At 43.1% G+C, this 5189-nt stretch overlaps 1 pseudogene; it reads left to right on the top strand.

Moving 5' to 3' along the window:
* The first annotated feature begins 4091 nt into the window (after positions 1-4091).
* On the top strand, positions 4092-4209 carry LOC124717383 (annotated as a pseudogene).
* The last annotated feature ends 980 nt before the right edge of the window (positions 4210-5189 follow it).

Here is a 5189-nt window from a genome sequence, read left to right on the forward strand (position 1 = left end):
TATAGGTAGTTTTGAAATTTCTTTTTTTTAATGAGAGTCTGTCGTTTTTGAAGAATTATTTAATTATTTTATTTCTTTGAGATTATACCATTTTATTATTTTATTTATGGCGTAATATTTTGTTAATACTCTATGATAAAGTTTAATCTTTTGAGTATTACAAAATCTGAAGTTAGATTTGAATTGTTTTTTATTAAATGAGACTATGTGTTTTTGAATGTTTTAAGTCTGTACAACGTTGTTACCGTTGCAATTGTGAAACTTGTCTGTATTTGGTGTTTGATTCCAGCTGGATTTCTCAGAGGAATACGACGGACTTGAGCTTTATTTACAGACTTGCAGTACTCCATAGTGTTCATTCTTTGTGTAGCCACAGCCAGCCGGATGATGCTGTCGTGGGCTGAAATGTCAGCCTACAGTCGACGTGTAACTAATGTTCTTGTTCAAATAAAGGGAATGGAAACCCCATTCCAACAAATTTTTGAAGACTGTGGCTTGACTCACACATCAAAAGTGGTCGTGAGCTCTGGTAAGACAACTGTCACGCTTTGCTGATAGAATATCAGATGCAGTGTCGTGTGCAGGTCTCTAACAGTCAACCGCAGGAATGCCATGTGGAAGCCATCTGTCAACCATAAGACAGCACCACTCTCAGTGTAGTGACGAAATGCAGAAACATAAACATGAGTCTCTCAAAGCCAAAAAGAATTTACACTTAGGCAAAGTGACCCTGAGACCGTAAACAGTATGAGAATAATTTTTGAAAATATTAATTTACTAAGTGAGGATTTAATTCTCAAATATCATCAAATTTATTTGCTAATGTTGGGGTGTTCTGAAATTGATACCGTAATAAAATGTAGCCTTTGCCTAAAGTTATTAGTAAATAGACAATAAAATTATTTATAATGTTGAAAGGTGTCTACTCAGTTTTATTTTCTCGACTGTGGGAGGACCTGTAAGAAGATTAAGATTACAGTTACCAATTATAAGAAGGGGGCTTGCCCCTCTCACTGATTACTTGCATATTTGCTCCGTATCTAGTAAGCTACTCTCACAACAAATGCTTTCTCTTGTATACTTGTTCGTTCGTTCACCCCGGCCACGACCATACGCGTTCAAAATTATTCATGTAGCATCGAAGCTCTGAAGGAAAACTGATACATACTCAAAGAAATCCGGGGCAAGGAAACTGCCCGAACTCGGTATGACATTATGATGACGACTAGCTTGGTTTCGTATTCAGTTTCAAATGCAACACATTTCATATACAGCAAGCTAAGGTGGCAGTAGGAGGGGGAACAAGATGAATGAATCTAGCAAATAATAAAGTAAAAGTGAAGATAATTATTTCTTAACATATGATGAACATTAAAAAGAAAATTAAATAACATGATTTTTATTGTGTTCGTAACTGTGATTGTTCAGTACCCATTTATTGTGGAAAGTAAACAGAATTTACATTGTGATCGGCAATGGTGCGTCTCTGTGCACTGAAGAAACAATCGGCCAATGGATCATATGTTTCTAGCCATGCAGAAGCTATGCATTCACATTAAACAGCAGAAAGGAAAAGGATGAGTTCTGGTTGCATTTACTGTAGAATGAACGCGGAATGTAGCTTGAGTGGGAATTCCGGAGATCTGTTATGTTTAACGTCTACTCACGAGATTAGGACGGACTTCTATGAACCAAGAATCTGCACACGAGTGGACAGTGGTTTCTTTCGACTACTGAAGTCACGGCACCAAGTTTGACTCGAAAAGGCTAATCTCTCACGCAAAGCTAATCTGGATATCAACAAACGCTCCATATCCCTGAACGCGTTGATTCCATCAGGATTTACCACATCCTAATATCGAACATGACATGGATTACGATTACATTTACGTCTACACTTAGTATCTCCCACAAGCAATACTTCTTCACGACCGATTCTCCGAAGTCCTCTGCATGACCGGTCCATCCTGTGTCCTTTTCCCAACTGCCTTCAACTAGAATCCACAGGACGCAGAGTGCCGCGACTGAAATTTTTGGGTGGGTCCTAAGTGACTGATCCGTAGTTGTGCTCCGAAAGGGTGATGCGCTGGACCAGTGAGCGCCTGGGAGAAAGCGTTGCGGGAAGTCATTCCATCCTCCTTACAGAACATACGAGAAATTGCTGTAGTTTTACAAAGAACCCAGAGAAGCGGATGAAACGTTTCGCCTTTAAAACAAGCGGAAATCCTCATTTAAGTTTCGCATTGTGTGCACCGAAAGCGTCACGTGGGCCGCTCAGGAACGTGTAGGGGGTCCATCTGTTTGTTCTTTGGGGAGAGCCATACTGCTGCTGTCCCGAAAAAGCGAACGCAAACTGTCCCTGCTGCAGCTCACTGCCAAGCATATTATATGCAACTGCATACAAGGTACAGAATATACACCCACTAGGGGCTACTGATCACTTAATTCTATATAGGCAAAATGAAATAAAATGTAGAACACTTCCCATAGGCGTTGGTGCGAACAAACAGCATTTGAATCAGACAGCATAGTCAATATGGTCTTTGAGAAACTTATCGAATCGCAAAAGAGATTCTGCTGTTGAGCCGTAACATGCAACAAGAAAAACGAGGATTCCCATTGAAGATATCAAAGTTGCTCCATCCCCCCCTTCCCCCCCCCCCTCCCCCCGCCACTCACGCACCAGGTGGGGTGGCGGGGCGAGTGTAGTGTCGTTCGAAGTCCCCCCTCCGAGACAAATAAATTTGAATTATAACTTTCTTGATACGATGTGCAGTTTTCGAGATTCTTCAATGTCTTCAATTGAAATGAACACTCAGCAACGCTCTGAAACGAAAACTTTTTAACTGCCTCTTATAGATTTTTAACCAAGATAATGGCTTCTTACATTTAGATCAAGTCACCATTCGTCACACCTTGTAGAAATGCTGTCTAAGTCATCCAGTATTCTCCTACAGTTACTGGAAGAAGCTACTTTTCTCTATACTGAAACATCAGCAGACAGTCGCAGATTGCTGCTGACTCTATTCGTAAAATCAGGAGATACCAAGAGCCATGCTCTCACACTTTGCTGGGGCATTCCTGGCCATATGTTTGCCTCTGATTAATATTTGCCGTCAAGGACAACATACTGGGTTCTGTTGCTTAAGAGGTTTTCGAACCGCTCACACATATTTGACACAGTGCCCATTGCAGGCTGTTGACGGAGGGACCAGCATATGGAATAAGATCACAGACATGTGAATGGCTTGAAGACTTCTTAAGCAATACAACCCAGTATGTTGTCCTCGACGGCGCGTGTTCATCAGAGACAAGGGTATCATCAGAAGTGCCCCAGGGAAGTGTGATAGGAACGCTGTTGTTCTCTATATACGTATATGATTTGGCGGACAGGGTGGGCACCAGACTGAGGTCTTTTTGCTGATGATGCCATGGTGTACGATAAGGTGTCGAAGTTGAGTGACGGTTGGAAGATAAAAGACGACTTAGACAAAATTTCCAGTTGATGTTATGAATGGCAGCTAGCCCTGAATGAAGAAAAATGTAAGTTAATGTGGATGATTAGGAAGAACAAACCTGTAATGTTCGGATACAGTATTACAAGCGTCCTGCTTGACACAATGAAGTCGTTTAAATATCTGGGTGTAACGTTGCAAAGTGATAAGACGCAGAACGGTGATGTGAGAACTGTGGTACGGAAGGCAAATGTCGACTTCAGTTTATTGGGAGAATTTTAGGAAAGAGTGGTTCACATGTAAATGAGACCGAATGTAGGACACTGGTGCGATCTGTTCTAGAGTACTGTTCCAGTGTTTGGGATCCGTATCAGGTCGTATTGAAGGAAGACATCGAAGCAAAGGCGATCTGCTAGATTTGTTACCCGTAGGCTAGAATAAAACCTGAGTGTTTCGGAGGTGCTTCGTGAACTCAAATGGGAATTAGTCCAGGGAAAATTTAGAGAAACAGCATTTGAAGCTGACTGCCGAAGGATTCTGCTGCCGTCAAAATGTATCGCGCGTAAGGACCACGAAGATACACGAGAAGTGACAGCTCATACGGAGGCTGTTTTTACCTCGCTTACATACTAGTGCGCCAACGGCCTTGCCGCAGTGATAACACCGGTTCCCATAAGATCACCGAAGTTAAGCGCTGTCGGGCTGGGCTAGCACTTGGATGGGTGACCATCCGGTCTGCCGAGCGCTGTTGGCAAGCGGGATGCACTCAGCCCCTGTGAGGTCAATTGAGGAGCTACTTGAGAAGTAGCGGCTTCGGTCTCGCATACTGACATTCGGCCGGGAGAGCGGTATGCTGACCATTTGCCCCTCTATAGCCCCATCCAGTGACGCCTGTGGACTGAGGATGACACGGTGACCGGTCGGTACCGTTCGGCCTTCCAAGGCCTGTTCAGACAGACTTTTTTTTCAGTCAGGCAGAGATTGCGGTCGGTACCTTTGGGCCTTAATGGTCTGTTCGAGAGGAGAGATAAGAGGGGAACAGGAGGGAAAATGACAAGTAGTGGTATATGGTACCCTCCGCCACGCCCTGTACGGTGGCCTACGGAGTATCTATGTAGACGCACATGTAGATGTACATATCTGGAAGGCCGGCCAGAGTGGCCGAACGGTTCTAGCTGCTACAGACTTGAACCGCGCGACCGCTACGGTCGCAGGTTCGAATCCTGCCTCGGGCATGGATGTGTGTGTTGTCCTTAGGTTAGTTAGGTTTAAGTAGTTCTAAGTTCTAAGGGACTGATGACCTCAGAAGTTAAGTTCCATAGTGCTCAGAGCCATTTGAATCATATCTGGAACCTATTCGGTACGCTCGGATCTTCATTAATAGTCAACAATGGGGCACCTGCATCAAACACTTTCCAGAAATTTACAGATATGGAATCTGCTTCTCATGGTTTCAGCTCTCTGTTTAGCGACTTAGAATTGACACACGCATCTAACTCTTTCTAGAACCCAATAGCGCATATTGGTGTCTTAGGTATTTCGTAATTTTATATGTTGATCCTGTATACATTGAATGGTACCTTTCTCAGTGACTCCCTCACATATAACTGATAGTGGGACGCCAGTGAAGGCTGCTCTCGGCTCTATGTCTGTGAATTCTGATACAGTACATCTTATTGTTAATCTTCAACCGGTTTTTTTAGTTTTGAATCCCGTCTCCACTATCCAGTTCTT

Source organism: Schistocerca piceifrons, chromosome 1, assembly GCF_021461385.2.
Source record: "Schistocerca piceifrons isolate TAMUIC-IGC-003096 chromosome 1, iqSchPice1.1, whole genome shotgun sequence".
NCBI classification, from domain to species: domain Eukaryota; kingdom Metazoa; phylum Arthropoda; class Insecta; order Orthoptera; family Acrididae; genus Schistocerca; species Schistocerca piceifrons.